Here is a 22,095-nt window from a genome sequence, read left to right as displayed (position 1 = left end):
CACAGGATAATTTCACTGCCCTAAAAATCCCCTCTCCTCTACCTGTTTGTGCCTCTCTACTCCCATCCCCTGGCAATCACTCATCTTGTTACTGTCTCCGTAGTTTTTGCCTTTTCCAGAATGTCATATAGTTGGGATCATACAGTATGTAGCCTTTTCAGATTGGCTTTCTTCACTCAATAATAGGCCTTTAGGGTTCATCCATGTCTTTTAATGGCTTGATAGATCATTTCTATTTAGCACTGAATAATATTCCATTGTCTGGATGTACCACAGTTTATGTATTTGTTCACCTCCTGAAGGACATCTTGGTTGCTTCCAAGTTTTGGCAATTATGACTGAAGCTGCTATAAACATCTGTGTGCAGGGTTCAACTACACACCCACGAACACATAGTTTTCCACTACTTTGGGTAAATAGCAAGGAGTGTGATTTCTGGATCGTATGGTAAGAGTATGTTGAGTTTTGTAAGAAGTTGCCAAACTTCTTCTAAACTATCTTCTGACTCTACTATTCTGCATTCCCACCAGCAGTGAATGAGCATTCCTGTTGCTCCATATCTTCACCAGTGTTTGTTGTTGTCAGTGTTGCACATTTTGTTGTTTTACTTTGCATTTTCTTGATGATATATGCTATGAAACATCTTTTCATGTGCTTATTTATTACCTTTATATCGTCTTTGGTGAGGTGCCTAGTAAGGTCTTTGACCTATTTTTCAGTCAGGTTGCTTGTTTTCTTACTGCTGTTGAGTTTTAAGAGTTCTTTGTATATTTTAGATAACAGTCATTTTTTCAGATATATTTTGCAGATGTTTTCTCCCAGTCTGTGGCTTGTCTTCTCATTCTCTTCACATTGCCTTTGAAAGAGCAGAAGTTTTTTATTTTAATGAAGTCAAGCTTACCTTTCTTCTTTCTTTCATTGATCCTGCCTTTGATGTTATAGCTGAAAATTCATACCATACCTAAGGTCATCTAGGTTTTCTTCTATTACATTGTAGAAATTGTATAGTTTTGCATTACATTAAGTCTGTGATCCATTTTCAGTTAACTTTTGTGAAAAGTGTAAGGTCTGTGTCTAGGTTCTTTTTATTGTGTGTGTGTATGTCCAGTTGTTCCAGTACCATTTGTTGAAAAGACTATCCTTGTTCCATTTTATTGCCTTTGCTCCTTTTTTAAAGATCACTTGATTATATTTGTATGGGTTTATTTCTGGGCTCTGTATTCTGTTCCATTGACCTATTTGTCTGTTCTTTCATCAGTACCACACTGTCTATATTACTGTAACTTTATAGTAAGTGCTGCTGTTGGGTAATGTCAGTCCTCCAACTTTTTCTCCTTCAACATTGTGTTGGCTATTCTGGGTCTTTTCCCTCTCCATATATAGTTTTGAATCAGTTTGTTGATCCACATCTGTTATCTTTTCTAATTGGTTACTTTTGCTGTATGAGAACTCATGCTTTTGTGGCTAGCAAAAGTGTTGAACTCAAATGAATTCCACTAGCTTGTTTTAAAATTATCTTGGGTTTTTTGTATGGGCAACTACAGCATCTGTCAATTATGACTGTTTTCTCTCTGTCTTACCAATCCATATAACTCCTTTTTTTCCCTCATACTATTTCATGAGCTAGGGTCCTATGATGTAAGTTGAATAATAAAAAGATAGTTGGCATTCTTATTTTGTCCCTGACAAAACTGAGTATGTTTTCTGATTAGAAAAGTAGTATAAGCAAAGAAGATAGTTTTAGAGAAAAACAGACTTTTCTGTCATACATTCCGCAAACCACAACAAGTTTGGGAAACAATCTAGGGGCAAAAATAACCAACAAGGTGATATTAAAATATTCAGAGAATTCAAATATGGAAATAAGGAGATATCTACCTGATTCGCCCTACGCTCTCGCTGTTTGAGTTGGCATTGAGAGTGGATGAAAAATAAGTGGCAAAGTATGAGAGCCTAAGTCATAGGTTATCGCCTTCATTCCTTTATCAAATTCTAACTGAGCACCTACTGTATGCCAGGAACACTGTAAGGCATGAGGGTACAATGGTGAGCAAGGACAAATATGGCTCTTGCTATTTTTAAACCACAATGTATGTTTCATGAATAAAAAACATTAAGTCAATAGCTGTCTGAAAACGGAAAATGGATTACTGAGTAGTTAGGAGATGATAAAATGAAGAACTATTAAGCACAGCCTTAATCAAACAGAACTGTAGCTGTAGAATGGTACTTCCTACGTATGCTCACTGCTGTTTTTTAAAACTATTTTGAGTTTTTTTTTTAAGGAAGAAGAAAAAGAAGCTGGTATACTTCTAATTAAAAAAGTATTAAAATGATAGTTGTCACATCTGGGGCTTGACAGAAGGAATTGATTACCCTAATATCTGTCTTGCAGTCAAACTGTTAATTAGGGCTCAGGTGGTCATGCCAGATTTATGTCTCACTGCGAAGGGTTATTAAAACAAGAATTAGTATAAAGAAAAAGTTTTTGGTTTCAGCTCACCATACAAACAGAAATAAAAGTAACTGTCAATCAATAGATTGTATAAATGATTCAAGGCTCTAGCTTAGTAAAAAATCCATTTTGTTGTAATTTTCTAAGAGGCCATCAGGATGTGCCTTTAATTTTCTCCTCTAAATGCTAACCCTAGTGAATGTGAATAGCATTTTAAGGCTTTACAAGATTTTTAAAAATTAGCACAGATATCTTTACACTTCTTTCTTTTTTGTTGAATTGCTTATTCTACTGCTAATTGCTCACCAGTTAGAGTCTTGGGAGATATGTTTCTTCCCCTTTTCAAGGGAATCTACAGCCAAAGCATGTTTAGCTCTCATTATCTTTAGATCATATGAAATTTGTGCCATGGTGGGCTTCTATTTCTGGAAAGCCAGAAATCTCATATTGGTAAACCCTCTTGGCAGTTTTTATGTTTCACTCTCTCTGCCTAGACCATATCTAGTTAAGTGTTTTAAAACTAAGTAGCAAGGATATTAATGTTTGGGAAAGAAAGAAGAGGTTCTAGGCTCTGTTTATACCATTAAATGTCATTGTGACTTTTGTAAAGTGATTCCAATTTGTATCGTGAGGGGGTAGGTGTAGAATGTGGGAACCTTAGAGATTACTTCCAGCTCCAGCGTTCAATTATAACAATGAGTATTTTCATTAATTTCCTTCATTATCCTTAATGGAGTCACAACCTTGGGAATATTTTATTCAGGACTCTTTTAGGTATAAGCGAGAGATAAACAAGCTGACATCCACCAAGGAAATTTACTGTCTCAGGGAATCTGTGGAGTTAATCAGTCTCAGCAGAGAGAACCTCTTTCTGGTAGGTCCGACAGAAGTCTTGGTGGGGACCTCGGTGGAAGGGTGGAATGCCCATCTCTGTAGCAGTGGACACATGTTTGGAGGGCAGGATAGAGAGGTTTCAGGATGAAGAGGTTAAGTCAGCCTCCCACGAGACCCACGGACTGAGGCTAGGGCAGGTATGGCTCCCCAAAGAAAACCAGCAGAAGAGGGAATGGCTACTGGGCAGGGTACTCACTGCAGGGGAATTGTTTGTATTGTCCCAGTCTCACGGTTTCGAGGTGAATTGTTGTGCCGGAGAGCACACAGGCTAGAAAGGCTACAGCCAGAGCGCAAGCCCAGGCTTTCCAGCACCCAGTCTCTGGTTTTCCCAACTACACAATGTCCCCTCCCTTGTTAGGAATTTTTTGGATTATGGGGAGTAAAGATGTGGTTTGTGAAAAGGAAAAGAATAGAGTGAAAACTGACATTTTTCAAGTAGTAGATAGGAGCAGTTTTTTTCTTCTTTCTCAAATCATCCAGGGATTCAGCTTAAAGTGTTATTTTTGTGCCAAGATTTATTATTTCTTTGGGATATTAAAATATATATAACATAAAATTGTATAAAATGGTTTCACCTGTTGTGTTTAGTTTTAGCTTTTAAGAAACTTTCTTATTTTTAATAGACCAGAAAGGATGAGAGGGAAGCCATTGTTTTACATTCGTGTTAAATTGTTTCTCCTAGCCTTAGAAATCCTCTCGTTTGTTTAATCATCTTTGAATCCTGTGCTGAAGCTTAAATAGGCATTTGAATGAGTATGTGATTTCTGCAACCTGGTTATTACTATTTGCTATACAATGAACTGTGTGTGTGCAAAACGTTCAAGCAGGCGACCCCTGGATCTGGTAATCATGGTGGACCCATCAGACAAGCTGAGGGCCTTTTATCACCCTGAGAGCGTGGCTAAATTCCCAGCTTTGAAGATTTCCTGTTGGTAACAATCACTGGTCACCAATAACACGTTGTAGGAACTTGAGCAGTTTTAGGCTCCCGCCCGTCTTTAGGCCCCTTGTCTGTGGGATTGGGGGGAAGTCAATGTTGACAGGAAGCTCTGCAGTGAGGCTTGAGGTCTGACACAACTGAAGAGACATATTCTCCTTCAGGGCAGAAGCTTCCCAAAGAAAAGCCATCCCTGTCACTTTGTCATGAGAAATGAAATAGATTGACTGATTATTTTTAACAGCAGAGACAGGCTTTTCCTTTTGCACATTTAGAAGAAAAAAATAACCATTAAGCCTATGGAATTGCTCCAACTTTTATGGTCCTCTAACTTTTTACTTTTTAGTTGATAGATTCTTATTTTAATGTAGCGCAGTGTTTGACTTTATCTTTAATCCTCTCGTGAACACATTGCTCATATATAGGAGAATGCACAATAAAATGGGATTTCAGAGTGTAGATGGTAATAATAAAATTAGGGGCAGCAAAGACAGGCTTACGCACTGGTACGTTTATTGCTATCTCAAACTCCTTCTACCTTTCTGGTTTTCTGTGATTAACTTGTTATTGAAAAAATTTAAATGCTCCTAAAAGTAAAAACTGTAGGGCTTCCCTGGTGGCGCAGTGGTTGAGAGTCCGCCTGCCGATGCAGGGGACACGGGTTCCTGCCCCGGTCCGGGAAGATCCCACATGCCGCGGAGCGGCTGGGCCCGTGAGCCATGGCTGCTGAGCCTGCGCGTCCGGAGCCTGTGCTCCGCAACGGGAGAGGCCACAACAGTGAGAGGCCCGCGTACTGCAAAAAAAAAAAGTAAAAGCTGTAGTAGTCTTCTCTTGAATAATTTTTTCATCTAATCTCTAATAATGAATGTTCAAGCTAGAAAATACTAGTTTATGATGGCAGAAGTCTGTTAGCTGTATTTTAAGCAATTACGATATTATGCTTAATTTTTAGTGATATTTCCAATCACTTAAAATTTTCCAAGTCTTTCCCAGCCTGTCCTTATAGGGCGCACCTTGTCCTCTAAGAATTGACATTTCCACATGGTTTGTGTTGTGTCCTTTCCTTCTCCTTTGCCGCCTCCCGGATGCTGTGGGGGCAGTGGCCATCACTGTCCTTCTTGGTCAGCACAGACCCATACTGATTGTCTCGTTAGCCCCACTAACAAATGTGCTATTTAGCATTTGTCAACCAAGAGGAAAGAAGTAGCATGTGTTTTCCCCTAAAATATTCAACACAACATTCTGGTCTTCCTGATTGATTGATGATCTACGATGTTTTCCCAAGAAGAGAGAGCTTTGCCTAACACCACGCTGATTGCTGAAGTTTGCAAAATCTCCACCCGTCTTTGGTGCAATGATAACTCCTGTTCTGACATTTCCAGAGACTCTTCTGCTTGCTGATGGATTTTGCACATTCACATCCCATCTCCACCAGTGCATATTCTTACTGAACAGTGATCAATTCAGCGGTTGCCAAGTTGTATCTTCCTTTTTTATCTAATGGCATAAAAGCATAATAAGAGTCTTGAAACAGTAACTCTCAAGGCAGTGCAAAGTTAAAGGTTACTTGAAAATGTAAAAATCTTACAACCCAGAAAATAATAACAACGGTAAAACCCAGGAACAATTGAAAATGCATGAAGCAGACGCTTTGTAAATTTTTCCTAACTCTCCCACTGGGATACCAAGAAAATTGCCTTTAAAAAAATAATCCCATGACACTGTCTTTTGTAATTAGAGCTATTAAGTCGAAATGATAAATAACCATTCAGTGACATACATTAAAAGAAAATAGCCCTTTGCCCTCCTTTCTCCTGAATAACCAGAGATCTGAGAGTGTCCAGCATAGGAAGTTGCACTCCTTTAACCCTGAGGGTTGCTTAGAATTTAGGAAATTACAAAGCAAGGCAAGATGATTTTGTTTTTCATCCTTCCACATGGTCATGTCCATTAAGAGAGTAAATGGAACTGATTTGCCAAGGAGGTGAATAATTATAATAACCACAGCAGAGTGTACTCGGGAATGCAGGGTTTAGAGACCTCTGTTTTAAAAAATGCACTGCAGGGGCACTTCAGTGGCGGTAGGTAATGTTTTATAAGGCTCCGTAGACAAAGGTATTTATCACTTTAAATGGGAGCTTGTTCATGTTTTCGGGAATCAGATACTGGGAAGGAGAACTGAGCACTGATGCTCCTGAGTCTCGTGTGGTCCAGGACAATGATTTTACGTCATTCAGATTCCTACCTGTTATTGCCTGTGTTTTATAAATGCGGCCGACCCTTGGGAAACGGTTTTCTGAGGTTTGGAGCAGAAAGGTGGGTGGAAGGTGGGAGAGAGGAATGAAAGGGAGACTCAAGTTTTCTATTCGAGTGTAGAAAAAATGGCTGCTAGCACTGCAGCTCCTGGGAACATATTTTCTGTGAGGAAACTAGATGAGTATAATGAGTGTACCCTGTGCATAAATTCAATATTAGTTCTACACCCAAGGTCAAATGAAAGTTAATGACCATTTGCACACCAGAGATCTGAAACCCACGTTTTCTTTCTTTCTCATAATGACAAAAAGGAGAGCAATTTATATTTAAATTGCTTTAAATTTCAAAGCATAAACACAGAAGTCTCCCTGGTGCGCTTCTTTCACCAGTGAAACTTCCTGGCAGGGCTCGACTTTCATAAAAAATGTGCTCCCATCCTATGGCCGTTCCCCAGTGTGGACCGTTTTCTGTTTTCTGTGGAACAGCCCTGTTCCTACCCTGCTGGGTTTGTGACACCAAATCAGAGCCCAGCAATGCAATCAGGGCCACTTTCTTTAATGATTTAGGTTTTGGATTTGTTGAGCTAATTAGCTGACTGAGGCAACTAATGGGTGTCTTTAATACACTGTTGACGGGGTAGCTTCTCCAGAGCCTGCTAGCTCCTTTGTTCTTGGTCTTCTGGGGTTTGGGAGCTGCTTCCCAGAAGAACATGGGATACATGCCACCCTGCATCTGGAGGCCAGCCTGAGAGGCTAGTATGCTAATTATGAAGTGCCCCAAAAGGACGAGCATCCACTTAAAACCCTGTATCTGACTAATTCTGTGGGCTCGAATAAAGGTGTACATTGATGGGGGACGGGGTGCATGGGTGAGGGCAGGGAGGGGGATTGACCTGTGATCCATTTTTACAATTTATGATGTTATGACTGCTTCTCTGTATACCCCTAAGGTACCAAATAAAAGCAGTCTGTAGATGTTTAAAAATATTAAATATTAGAATAGTTAGGGAAATATTAAAAGAAAAAGATGATTGGATAATTAAATGGAAAGCTATGGCTAATGGCTAAAATGATCTCTTAGGAACTAAAATATTCCTTAAGAAGTGAAATCCTTGCTATATGCTGTTTTTATAAAGTTATGAAATTCTGTGGTCTGGTGAACACAGTCTGCTACCAAATCTGGCAGGCCTGGGCATGTAGTCAGGAAATGTTTTGATTCTTACACTGGCCAGTGTTCACTCCGGCAAGTCACTGGCTTCCCTCAGCGTCAGTTTCCATTTTTTATAAAAGGAAAGGTTGGGCTTTGTTGAGGCTAGGGGCCATGCTGGTCCTGCAGGTCAGGTCCTAAGTACCAAGTACTGGGCAGCTTTACTTCTCTTAAGCATACATTGCTGTCTATTTAGTAAGAATGTAAGAATAACAACTGCTGATAGCTTAATTTCTTTTCCAAACATTTTTTTTACTTTTAGACTTTTTCCTTAGTGAAGCTCTACACAAGGCCCTCTTTCTAGCCACCCCCCCCCCCATTCAGGGAATATTCTCTGCTGTCATTTGTATTGACAAGTAAGAGCTATCAAGGGAAATCTTTGTCTTGGCCACAGAACCCAGGTATTGTCCATCATTCGTCACATTAAAAGACTAATTGTATAAACAGCCATGAAAATGGAGCTGTTCTCAGTAAAACTGAAAATGACACGGGCACAGCGTGTACGAATATAAGTTAAATAACGTGTTATAGTATGTAACACAAAGCACGCAGTTTGATTCAACTGAATCCTACCAGAAAAAGTGATGCCGTGATGACAAAAAGTGAAATTTACTTAATGTACTATTCTTTCCATTTATGTGACCCATAAATACTTAACATTTGAGAATTTCTTACTAAGACATTGTCTTTGTAAGTGGCTAGATAATTGTGGTTCTAGCTACATGGGATTTTCAGATAGTTATAAAGATACTGCATTTTTAATACTGCAGTGATTGAAATCTGTTTTTGGAATGAGATTGGTGATAGAAATTTTGACCCTGGCGACAATGAAGGCTTATATTGTACAACTTCAACTTCAGCATATACATTTTGACATAAGTCCTTTTGTTGGAGATGAGGAAACAGAGATGGATAGATATTTTAAAGAATAATCCTAGGTTTCCTTCTGACCAGTTGCATCAGAATTCCTCATTAACTAAACGAAATTTTGTTTTTCTAAAGCAGGGTTCCTCAAATTTAATTTGCCTAGCAGTTACCTGCAGCACTTGTTAATACTGCTAATTCCTGCCCTGTCAGCACCCCTCCCCCACTCCAATTGAGTTTGGGTGGAGACCCTGGTATCTGAATTTTAACCACTCTTCACTCCTAGGTGATTTAGATGCCATGTTTTGACAAACACGTTCCGAAGTCTGTGTGATCTGCAGTCTCAGAGAGTGAGTTGGTGTTTTATAAAGGGTGTTGGTCCCATGAACCACGCATGGTAAAGGGAATCAAAATGTTACTTATGCTTTTGCTACTAACTCATTTATTGGACACCTGCCCAACATTTTAGTCTTTCTTGACCTGAATGGAAATTTTGTCATGGGAATGGTAACAGAATTAAAAGCTCTTATGGCATTGCAGTGAAACCTTTGTAAACGAAGAGAATTATTACCAAGCTTTATTTGGTGGGCAGACTCGGGAATAAGCAAACATTCTCACTGAAGTTTCTACGTGAAACTTACCAGGAAGACATTTGTGTGGGGTTGGGGTGTTCCACTAGTTTAAAGAGGAAGTGAATTTAACCTTGGCTTTGAATAAGGGCACCTGAACCAAAGCCATATCTCATAAATTCTCCAAGTTGACAGAACTAAAGAGATTGTCTGGTTCTCCTTTTGCCAAAAAGGTGGTAACTTCTATCTGTTAAAAATGCAAACATTTAATAGAAACAAAGCATTTGCTTTAAGACCTATTAAAATTAATGGAAGAAGTTTAGACCTTATCATGTTATTGTTTTCTAGTAGAAAAATGACTGTGAGAAATTTGGGATTAATGTTTTTTTTTTTTTTCAGTAAACATTTGATCTTTTTATTTTAAGATGCATTCTAGGTATTCCGTGTATAGGCATGTGGAGATAACAAGAAGGATACTGTATAATTATTATCTCTTTAGATTTTACAATATGTTTTCATTGGTATTATTATGGAATTAGAACGTAAATCCAGAAATTAATAAGCTGTTTAAGATTTTCTTCCTCAGTGCTAGCTGTTACAGTGAGATTGTTATCTTTTCCCCCTTAGGAACAGATGGAAGTTTTTAGAGATGTTGCCCATTATCTTCCATTCTAACTGCAATAGAGAGAAAAGCATGACAGATAGAATTGCCATCTTAGTTTTATATGTTCCTATCTTCTTCATTTTGATTTTTAGTTTTGTTTTCCTGTGTTTAAAAGGCCCATTTCTATATCATAGTTCTGAAGGTAGAGCTAAGTAAAGGTTCTTTTCCTCTGTCTGAGGGGGACCTCATAGAGCAAACACAAATTTATCATATATCAGTAACAAAACAAACTTCCACCTTCAGGTGGGTGGCATTAGGGGAGATTGGAGATTGTCCTTAGTTCATGGCTGGAAACCCCTCTTGCTGACAGTGGAGGTGGGTTGGTGGGCATTGTCCCAAGCAGCCTGTGGGCCCCGGGGAGTGTCTGTCTACCTTGTCTGGTCAGGCATTAGAGTAGCACACCTAGGCTGTAGGCTTGGACACTGGGCACCTTGGACCCTTTGGTCCTCTCAGAGTCATCACTGAAACTAACTACAGGTGTGGAATTCAGGCTTATCATTTGTACCTAAATCCACGTTGTTGAAGCTACTTCATTTTACTAGTAACATTAGGCCTAAATGAATCAAATAATTTCAGGGTTAGTCTTGTAACCAAATGGACAGTCTAGTAGTTTTATCAGTTTTATATGAAAAGTCAAAATACATATACTTTTATTTGAGAGGAAATATGTCTGGCTTAGTGCCTTCATCATGGATGTGAAAAGTAGTTTGGGCTGATAACCAATGCTGTATCAAAACTTTTTTCTTTCCACATATATCCTGGTTTGATTTTCTTATCTGGTAATCTTATGCAATTATTTTATTTTATGAGCCATTGGAGCAGTTACACTAATACTCAAAAATGGTAATGTAACAGATTGTCAGAGGTATTCACTGCACTGAAATATAGGTGGGAAATGCTTTGTTCTTCATTTTCAACAGCTATGCTATATGGTCCTATCTACTGCCAGTGAGCAATATTTCAGCTGTTTCTGATTTGAACTTTTGTTGTGGTAAATGTTCTGTTCAGGATGTTGGTCCTGCCTGGACCTAGTTTAAATCTCCTCTCTTGGACCACTTGACTTCTGGCATGTGAGGTGGTTGGAGCCCCATGGTGCCCCTGGGCTCCTCTGGTCTCTGCAGAGGTGCCCATGCCAGTGGCTGCTGCCTTGTGGGATTTGCAGCGGCAGTCAGGGGCCCATCTTGACTGGGTCAGTGTCTGGACCTTCCTGGCTCTTCGGCTCCATATTGCCTCTTGCTGGAACTGTAATCCCCACTGCTTCCCTGCTACATGCTCCAACCAGCCCCTGGCCCTTTTTGAGGGCAGGCTCCATCACAGGCCTCTGTTTCCCAGGCCATGGAGACACTTCTGAGTCCTTGCAGACTTCCCGGTCAGGGAAAGAAGAGCAACTCAGAAAAGTGAGCTCTGCCCCTTTTTGCCCCTAGCCTTACGATGCTCACTGCTGATCCACTGTGTGTTTGCTGGCCACTGTGTGGGGCTGGGGTAGGCTTCAAGGCAGTCTCCCCTATGTGCCACGGCCCTGTCAGTGTGTAAACCAGCACCCGCGATCAGTGTCCCTTCAACCATCTACTCACCTCGGCCTCAGAGCCCAAGCCCACCTGGGGGAATCAGGACTGCTCTGACCTTCTGTCTCTGCTACCTCTTTCCCCTGTCCCAGCCCACGGTCCACTTGCAGCAACACAGGGACAGCCTTGAGCTTTTCTAGCCCATTACTTCCTGACTGTCCCCTTGAGGGGAACAAACCTGTGGCTTAGCCATCCCAGGAGAAAGATCTGTCACCTGAGACTTCTAGAGTTGGTTCTTGATGTGCAAAGGAAGGTGATATTCTCTACAGATTTTGCCCTTTCAAGTCTGTTGTCTTGCTGCACAATTCCACCTTGGGTGTCAGAATACGAATGTTATTGGCTTCATTTTTTTTTTATATTCAAGTTTTTAATTTTTTTTAATTTATTTTTTATTGAAGTATAGTCGAATTACACTGTTGTGTTAATTACAGCTGGACAACAAAGTGACTCAGTTATACATATATACATATTCTTTTTCATATTCTTTTCCATTGTGGTTTATCACAGGATATTGAATATAGTCCCCTGTGGTCTACAGTAGGACCTTGTTGTTTATCCATATTGGCTTCATTTTTATGTTTTTTATCTTCTGCTCTACCCAGCCGTAGGTGGGTCTGATTAGGAAAAAGTTTCCATCCAAGGATGAAAATTCAGAAGAAAAAAGCGCATTACATGTTTTATACCATAAGTAGTAGCTACCCTTGATTAAGCCCTTGACCTCCATCCTTTCTTCCACACACCCACCCTGTGGAGTCACGGTTATTATCATCCTCTTTTGCAAATAATGAGGTTCAAGGTTGGTGAGTTGATATCACTTGACAAAGGTCGTATACTAGAAATAGCGTAGGAATGATGCTGTATTTTTTCCCAACTGTGTAATAAAAGAAAATTTCTTTAAATTTTAGCGGGATAGATTTCAATGAAGGTTAAGGAAAATTTTCAAATCTTCTTTCCTGGCCTCCTCTTGGCCTGTCTGGTTCCCCCCCCCCCCCCGCATTGATTGATTGATCGATCGATCGATTGTACCATTTGGTGTCTTTGCTTGTATTTGCAAACACAAGGACTCTCAGGGGATTCTTGGTGGTTCCTCTGTATGTTTTAGAATTTCACTGTGATGTCAAGGGAAGCTTCAGCAGTAGAACTGCTGACCATTCAGGAACAACAACAACAAAAAGAATGAGCATCATGTGAGTAGCAGAAAGTTGTAATAAACGTTATCTTTGAAATGTAGGTTTCTTGTCTACTGTAAAACCTTAGTTAACAAGAGTGTCCATGTAGATCTAACCTGTTGTGTTTTCTGGTTTACAGTCCCTGAGGCAGAATTTCTTAGCTGTAAAAAGGAAATTAAGGGATTCCCTGGTGGCGCAGTGGTTGAGAGTCCGCCTGCCGTTGCAGGGGACACGGGTTCCTGCCCCGGTCCGGGAAGATCCCACATGCCGCGGAGCGGCTGGGCCCGTGAGCCATGGCCTCTGAGCCTGCGCGTCCGGAGCCTGTGCTCCTCAACGGGAGAGACCACAACAGAGAGAGGTCCGCGTACTGCAAAAAAAAAAAAAAAGGAAATTAAGAGACTCAGTTCAATTCTGGCTTAGTCCCTTACTGTGAAGTAGTGGCTTCCAGACGCTCATTTTCTTATTCTGTGAAATGGAGCAAAGGGCACCTGCCTCTGGGACTCTTGGGGGTGGGAGAGAGTTAGATGGCCTAAAGCATGAAGCTTCTCACTGGCATGTAGTTAGGCTTAGAAATAACTTTCTTTTACTCCCTAAGATAAATCTTTTAAAATTTTAATTGCTCAGCAAAACTGTACAGAGTAGTGGAGTGCACTAGGATCTTTTTTAATGAATGAATGTCTTGCAGTGTCTGAGCATCATTGCTGCTCATATCTTTTATCACGTGATCAGCCTGAACCTGTCCTGTCACCAGAGCACAGTCCTTGCAAGGCACTTAAAAAATGAAAGCCTTTCTGTCTCCCGAGAAAAATGTTGAAGAAAATTTTTGCTAAGGTTAATTCGTTTGTTTTTCATTGAGGTTTTCTTTCTTTTTTTAAAAAACATTTTCTAGAATCAATGACTTTTTTTTTAATTTTATAAATTTATTTATTTACTTTTGGCTGTATTGGGTCTTTGTTTCTGTGCGAGGGCTTCCTCTAGTTGTGGCAAGCGGGTGCCACTCCTAATCGCGGTGCGTGGGCCTCTCACTGTCGCGGCCTCTTGCTGCGGAGCACAGGCTCCAGACGTGCAGGCTCAGTAGTTGTGGCTCACCGTCCCAGTTGCTCCGCGGCATGTGGGGTTTTCCTGGATCTGGGCTCGAACCCGTGTTTGCTGCATTGGCAGGCACACTCTCAACCACAGCGCCACCAGGGAAACCCTGAGGTTTTCTTTTAGTTGGATTGTATACAAGCCATCTTTGCATTAAAAGGAAACTTGTTCATTTCTGGTACATTTCCTCTCAAGAAGGGCAAGGGAACAGGCTGCTGGGCTCAGGTACTGATGAGCTCTTTATTACCCTTGCCAGTGGAGCAAATATTTATGTTCTAATTAAAGGATACACTTTGCTCTGGTGAGATTATCATTTTTCTCTGTTGAATAACTTTTCCGTTGGCTGGGTATGTATTAAATGTTACTCCAAAAAAAAACACCTAATAGGTAAAAAGCTGTGACGAAGTGGAGGAAAGGAAGTTTGGAGGGCCGCCTCAACTACAAGGCAAAGGCCTAAGAGTTGAAATGGAATCCTCTGTGCCTGAGGGCAGGGATAAATCATGCAGTCAGTGAGGCAGCAGGGAAGCAGCCAGAGTCCCTCTCGGTGGCTGGAGGTGCCTCCAGCCAAGTGTGGGGAGTGTGGAGCGTCTGATGTGGGAGATGGCAGAGATTCCAGCCTCCACACTCTAGGTTGATTATGATGTCTGGGTGCCAAGAATTTCCAGAATTATCAGCACACCTATATTCAAATGTTAGTAAAAAGTAATACATTTCTTTTACGCAGCAAACGTTTATCATCTGCTCTGTACAAATCCGTGGGTTGGGAGGCATGGCTAGAGTTGGAGGGGAGGGGATGTGTAGGAGAGCTTAAAAATAAGTATGTCATTATGGCTCTAATTTTCAGAGACTGAAGTCCTAGTAGGAAATTCAAGTCAATTCTTGCTTAGATTGTTTGTAATAAACGTAATGATGGTGATGTTTCCTTTGCTCACATCGCCTCACTTGCTGCTAAATGACTTCCGAGTTCCTCAGCCTAACATCCAAGGCCAACTAACTCTTCCAGCTTTGTTCTCTGCCGTTTCCCCACACTGTCCTGTTCCCTGGTCCCATCCCGTGCTTTTCTACACCTTACGTCTGTTTATGCCGATTCTCTATGTAGACTGCCTTTCCTCACCACCTCGTTCATGTGTCAGAATCTACCTTTTCCTTGAAGTCTCTTTCATAATCTTACCCTCTCCCTCAAACTGGTGTGACATTTTATTCTGTTTGTTTCTGAATTGGTCACCTTTGTTCAGTTAAGTAGACCAATACTCAGCAGCACAGTTTCTAGAAGTTATTCTCTCCCCTTGAGGAATTCATGATGTAGATGAGTAAAGACAGATGTTTATGTAGCTAGTTATAAAATACTGAGATGAAAGAGCATAACTGTATAGAAAAAGAGCTTTGTTAGGCCAGGAAGGAAGGACTCCCCATTTTGTCGAGGGCCTGGGGTACAGGTCGTGAAGACGCGGAAGGATTCTCACTAGAGGGATGGGGTTTGAGCTGGAGAGCCCAGTGGACGAGAATTTCACCTGGTGAAGGTGGCAACAAGGGCATTCCAGGCTAGAAACAAAGAACTGTGGGGCGTGCCCTGGGAGAGTGTGAGACCCAAATGCCCAGCCTTCAAGGCCAGGTTGAGGCTTCAGCCTGAATGACGGCCAGTGTTTAGTAGAGTAGGGAGCCCAGGTGTCAAAGCTCTCAAACCTGCACAAACTTGGGCGGAGCCCTACTGCATCAGAGACGCTGGGATCAGGCTGTGGAGTCTGATTTGGCATTGAGCTCCCTGTGTGACTGTCGTGTTCTCCAAGGGGTGAGAGGCAGGAGTCTAAAGGGATTGGGGGGGCGTGGCAGGATCAGACTGGCGATTTGGAAGTGGACCATCTGGGTGGAGAATGTATTGAGGGAGAGGCTAGCTGATAAGCTGTGGTGGTGGCCCCCGTGAGAGGTGGCGGGGTCATGAGCTGTGACAGTGGCAGGGAGGGAGAGGGATAGAAATGTTTTGGAGGTACAAGTGACAGAATCTAGTGAGAGATGGAGGTGAGGGATGAGGGGAAGGAAGAATATGAAGACGCCTGGTGGCAATCTGAACTAAAGAACAGGCCCCCAGAGGAGGAAGAGGCTTGTGGGATATAGTGAGGGTCATGCATGTGACCTCAGACCTTTGTGTCCTCACATCCTACTAAATAGATGACTCTTTCTTGAGGACAGAGGTGGTACCACTACACCTATCATAGCAGCTTGTACGGAGCAGACACGTGACGGTCTGTGAAATGAACATCCTCAGTGTGTAACCAGAGATGCGGGCCTGGAATTCAGAGAAGAGGGCAGAGATGTAGACACAGCTTTGGGAATAACCCGCATAACAGGGAAAGTTGAAACCATAGGAACAGATACAATCACTGAGGAAAGAGGCAAAGAGAGAAAAGACAGCCTGCAGAAAACTTGCATTTTCAGAGTTTCAACATGATAAGGACCCAGAAAAGAATTTTAAAACAACAGTCTCAAGTTCAGCTGACAGGCTGAACAGACTGGGACAAAGATACAGTGGTTATTGGTCAGCTTTCAAAGTGAAGTTCAAATGGCACTGGTTGGGCCAGATTATAATAGTGAAGTGTGGTGGGATTGTAAATTGGTGCAGCCACTGTGGAAAACAGTATGGAAGAGCCTCAAAAAATTAAAAATAGAACTACCATGTGATCTAGCAATTCCACTTCTGGGAATATATCCAGAGGAAATGAAAACACTAACTTGAAAAGCTATCTATACCCCCATTTCATAGCAGCATTATTTACAATATCCAAGACATGGACACAGCCTAAGTGTCCATCAGTGGATGAATGGATATAGAAAAAACCAAACTCACGGAAAAAGACATCAGACTTATAGTTACCAGAGGCAGAAGGTTGGCGGAGGGGGAAATGGAGGAAGGTGGTCAAAGGACACAAACTTCCAGTTCGAAGGTAACTAAGTACTTGGGATGTAACGTACAACATGATGACTGTAACTAACACTGCTGTATGTTACATAGGAAAGTTGTTAAGAGAGAAAATCCTAAGAGTTCTTATCAAAAGGAGAATTTTTTTCCTTTTTCTTTTGTTTCTTTTCTTTTTACTGTATCTATAAGAGAAGATGAATGTTAGCTGAACTGATTATAGTAATCACTTCACAACATATGTAAATCAGACCGTCATGCTGTACACGTTAAACTTATACAGTGATGTATGTCAATTAGTTTTCAGTAAAACTGAAAAAAAACAGACAACTTTAAATAGTAAAAAAAAAAAAAAAATAATAAAAATACTGTATGGAATGACTCAGTGGTGACTACTGACCACTATTGTTCAAATTTTCCTGCAAAAACATATATAGTGATGAGTTGAGGCTTGCAACTGCTTTTTCCCTTACTTTTTAAAGATTAGAAAAGATTGAGTGTTTGGAAGCATTTGTGAATGTATGTTGGTAACTAAAAATGAATGTACTCTGTCAGTGTATCTTGCTGGCAGCTCATTTCCATGCCCTCTCACGGGGAATACACTCCTTGTTGAATGTGGATGGAGTCTTGTTGAGAGACCTCCTAAAATAAACAAAATGACGTTTCTCCAGGAATGGTACCAGAAAATAGCTGGTTACTTGGATAGTGAGGAACTAGATTCTGCCTCTTGTGGCCTGAAGATACCTCTGTGTTTTCTTCACATTTTTATGTTCACAACCCACAGGACACACAAAAGAGCTTGACCTGGCACGTAGCTAATTCACATTTGTGAAAAATACTAGTTGCAATGCCTTTGACTTTTAATTTTTTTTCCTATTCTTTCTACTGTATTCTGTTGTATTTCATTAAAAAAAAAATGAAAAGGAATCCTGGTCAGGATCCACATGAACGAATTTGCAGATGTGTAGTTTGACCAGCCTGTTCTGCTCCATCCTTGACCGAGGGCGACTTGAACTGCCACAGATACATACGTTGTATGTGGGAGGACCAGGACAGGTTCCTTCACCTCATCTGTAAGATGAGGATGATTTTACTTGCCCAACTATTCAGGTTGTGTGAACATCAGATGAGGCCCTTCCTGAAACAGCTTTCCCTCTGTAAAAAATACCACATAGTGAAAGAGGACATTATTGCCAAAACTTTAATTCTTGGCAAGTTACTCTATGAATTATTTTTCTCAACTGTATTTGCTGATTTCTCACATTGGAACTTGAAGTGCTAAATTTCTGTCTGTAGTAAGATTTTTGGTTGGTTTGTAAATTTAAAAAAAAGAAAAAGTTTGGTTGATTCCTAAAGAACGCTCGCAACTCTAGTCACATAGTGCATTACGGTCATTGTGTTTAATGACCTGCTGGTTTGGCTTCGACCTTTACACGATTGATCAGAAATTAAGTAAGCATCATTCTGATAGAGTATCAGTCCCCTGTGTGTTTAAATAATAGTTTTGACAGCATTATTAGGAGAGTTTTCTTAGCAACCATCCCAGTAAGTCGTGGGGAGAGAGAACCTATTGTCCCCAAGGCAGCAAGAAAGTGACATTCAGGCAAGCCCTGGCATCCTCGGAGGCTGTAACTCCTCTTGAATTGCTCTTGGCTAACTTACAAATAGATACAATTAAACTAAGTACTTTTATGTGAATTAGTGCTAATTAATCCACATATATTCTTAGTTCTCTCGGGGGCTCTCATGTTTACCATTCAAAGCATACGCTTCAGAGCTTGTGCTGTAACTTTTGTGGTGGTAAGTTATTTTCAAAGGTCTTTTCTGGCTTTTGGACTCTGTGTGTTGAGAGATAAGGGGATGGTTTATGTTGGCAGAGTGTGGCTTCGAGCTTCCCTCGGTCCCAGAAGCAGTCATTCCTGTATCTGTGTTCCACTGGAGGGAACTGTCCCAGAATCAATATTTGCATAGGAAAGTTTCCCCCAACATTTTCTTATTCTAATCAGATAAACGAACTCAGTTCATGAATCCAAGTAACTGCTTCCTCCTTGTTCTACACGAGCCGCACTATGAGAAGGCAGGAAGAGAAGCTGCCCCTTATATATTCCTAGACATTAATCTCACATTAAACGGTCAGTAAGGCATTCCCTTTTAGGTGGCTATGTGGTCCATGAGACTTCATGGGGGTGATTATAAAATCCTCTGAAGGTCACGATAAATAAGGTGTTTTCCCCAAGTGGTGTATGTGAAACCCTGGCTAAAATGCATTCTTGGAATCATATTTTTTCATTATTTCCAATAAAATTATGTTACGTGTTATAAGAGACCACACTCTTTTCTTCATTATCAAGGTGCTGAGGTTAAGAGTCTACTAGAACTTTGAGTGTCTCTTCGTTACCCACATTGCAATCAGTTGCTGAGTGACCTTGGCCACGTGCCTTTAACTTGTGTTTCTAATTCTTGCTCTGTTAATCAACATGTAACTCTGGGCAGCACATTTTGAGGTCTTCAGACATGTGATAAGAAATGGAGCAGTGTTGTTGAGGATAAGCTAGAAATACAGGACTGAATTTTTATTTTATCCCAAGTGTGCTTTTCTGCTAATCTCTTCTTCCTTTGGTTCTATTTATATGTACTAAGAATTATGCCTAAATAGTGTGAACTCTCAATCATGAAATTGCTATTCACTGTCCTGCATATTGTATGATGCAGTATACTAAGGTGAGAAAAAGAAGTGCATAGACACCAGAACACTGTTGCTTTAGAAACAAAAACGTGAATGTAATAGGCAAAAATACTTCAAAATTTAATTTTCTTTATTTTCATCAAAACTGAAACCTTAAAGGGCAAAAATTCAAATAAAGCATAAATTAAGTGCCAAGGTACGGTGGATACTTCATGTGGGCCAAGTTGTCCCCTGTAGGTATATTACTGAATTGTCCTCCAAAAACGTAATTCCCCATTACAGGATGAGGAAAGGCTTCTTATATTAGTTGTTAGTTTGCTTATTTCTACAGCCCATTGCATTTTTAAGTGGAGTTTCAGATGTTATTTTGTATTTTATTTTCCCCTTTTCATTTGTGCCTCTAGTTTTTCAAAGAAAACAGGAGTGTTTTTCTTTATTCTTAAAGTTCCTCCTAACTGGGCAACAGTAGCGTCAATGGAATGTTTTGTTGAAAATAGAAGAAAAGCTTCTCTCCGATTCCACTCTTCCAGCCTTGCCCTTAAATGCTCAGCTGGTAGGAGTTATCCTAGTTATCCGTGGAGTTTAACAGAAGACTTTCCCTCCCCTCTTTTTTAATAAATGGTTATGAAAGACGTAGCTCATATATGTAGGTGTAGTCAAGTTGTGCCGTTTTGGTCACTTGGGGAGACATTGTTCATCTCAGTTAATTTTTACAGAGCTCATGCTGCGTGCACAGCATTTTAGGTGGGTGTCATCATAAGCACCACGCAGTGGGCGTAAAAGGCATATAAAAGCAAAAGGTGTGTGAAATAATATTTTTAAAAGTACAGAGCAAAGAGCATAGTACTTAAGAGTACACAAAACAGTGCAAACTGGATCCAAAAGTACAGTGGGTGACCTCACTGTCGGTGAGGTTGCTGTGTCTGGGGCCTGCTTTTGATGGAGACGGCAAGAAGAGTAAGTGGTACAGTGTGTATGAGCAGTGCCTTATTCTACTTACAAATCACCCTGGATTACTTTTTCTTACTCATCTCCCTCCCCCACCTGCACAGTCCCCTGCCTCTCATATTCAGTTCATTGCCAAATGAACTCAGAAACACAGTTCAAGTCCTCCATGTTTCTTCAGCTCATTGCCGCTTCCCTAGTCCATGCCCTGGTTATCTCTAGGCCAGATGTTAAGCCACGGTCACCTAACTGGACTCCTTGCTTCCTTCTTGCTCCTCATAAGTCTGGTCTCCACAAAGCAGGCAAAAAGTACCTTTGAAAATAGACGCATCATACAGTTCCCTATTTTAAAATTCCTTGGTGTGCCTCCTCATGTTCTTAGACTAACATCTGAATTGACCGTGGCCCATGGTCTCTCCAGGCTTGTCTTGCATCACTCTTACCTGTCTCGGGCAGCTCCGTCTCAACCTCGGGTCTCAGCCCACATATCACTTCCTCAGAGAAGCACCGTGCATGGTCTGCTCTCCGCAGTGACCTCCCCCAGTTGGTTTTCTGTCATTTCACCATTTATCATGATCTTTAATCTCATCTTATTTTTAAAGATTATTATTGTAATAATTATGATTGTTACTCGTTGGAACAGTAGTTGTTAGCTCTCCCCCCAGCTAGTATGTGTACTTCATGAGGTCAGGAGCTTACCTGTCTTGTTCACAGGAATGACCCCAGTGCCAGGCACCTAGTAGGTACTAAGTACATATTTGTTAAAATGGAAGAGCAGGCTATACAAGGAGAAAAATAATGAAATCCTAGAGTTTGGATCAGAGCTGGTACAATACGTTCTGATGTTAAATGTCAGGATGAAGTTGGAGATGAGGAAGAAGCTGGAGAATTCAAGGAAGACCTTCTGTGATGAGCAGTGTTCAGACTTGATGAGATAAGTGATACAGAGGCCAAAGCAGGGCACTTATTGTTATATTTTTTGAGACTGATTATTTAGCAGTTGTGCTCAAGCCCGATTTTATTAGGGAGAGGTTGGAATCAGGGGCTTTGTGGTAGGGGGTTATTGCACCGGTGCAGAAAGGGTGACAAGGACTTGGATAGGGAGATGCTGGGGAAGTATGGGAGAGGAGGTGGATTCAAGACTCCATAGTTTGGAATTTTGTGGTAACAATGCTCTGTACAATCCAAATATAAAATATTTGCTCCTCTAGCAATCCCACTCCTGGGTATATACCCCGAGAAAACTCTAACTCGAGAAGGTACATGCACCCCAATGTTCATAGCAGCACTGTTTACAGTAGCCAGGACATGGAAGCAACCTAAGTGTCCATCCACAGGTGAATGGATAAAGAAGATGTGGCACATATATACAATGGAATACTACTCAGTAATAAAGAAGAATGAAATAATGTCATTTACAGCAACATGGGTGGACCTAGAGATTATCACACTAAGTGAAGTAAGTCAGATAGAGAAAGACAAATATCATATGATATCACTTATATGTGGAGTCTAAAAAAATGATACAAATGAACTTATTTACAAAACAGAAAGAGACTCAGACATAGAAAACAAATTTATGGTTATCAAAGGGAAAACGGGGGGTGGTGGATAAATTAGGAGTTTGGGATTAGCTGATAGACACTACTATATATAAACTAGATAAATAACAAGGCCCTACTGTATAGTACAGGGACCTATATTCAGTGTCTTGTAATAACCTATAATGGAAAATAATCTGAAAAAGAATATATGTATGTATAACTGAATCACTTTGCTGTACACTTGAAACTAACACAACATTGCAAATCAACTATACTTCAGTTTGAAAAAATCATGCTTCATTATATAACAGTAAACTATTAGCCAAAAAAATCACATAAAAAAA

The 22,095-nt window shown here is 40.7% G+C and overlaps 1 protein-coding gene across 5 annotated transcripts in view; it reads left to right on the top strand.

Moving 5' to 3' along the window:
- RAPGEF5 (Rap guanine nucleotide exchange factor 5) overlaps positions 1–22,095 on the top strand; it is a 235,975-nt gene that overhangs the window by 104,092 nt on the left and 109,788 nt on the right. The gene's annotated exons all lie outside the window — the stretch shown is intronic.

The sequence above is a fragment of the Globicephala melas genome, chromosome 9 (assembly GCF_963455315.2).
Source record: "Globicephala melas chromosome 9, mGloMel1.2, whole genome shotgun sequence".
Taxonomy (NCBI): domain Eukaryota; kingdom Metazoa; phylum Chordata; class Mammalia; order Artiodactyla; family Delphinidae; genus Globicephala; species Globicephala melas.
Note: the sequence above shows the minus strand (reverse complement) of the source record. Positions and strands in the feature narration are given on the sequence as shown.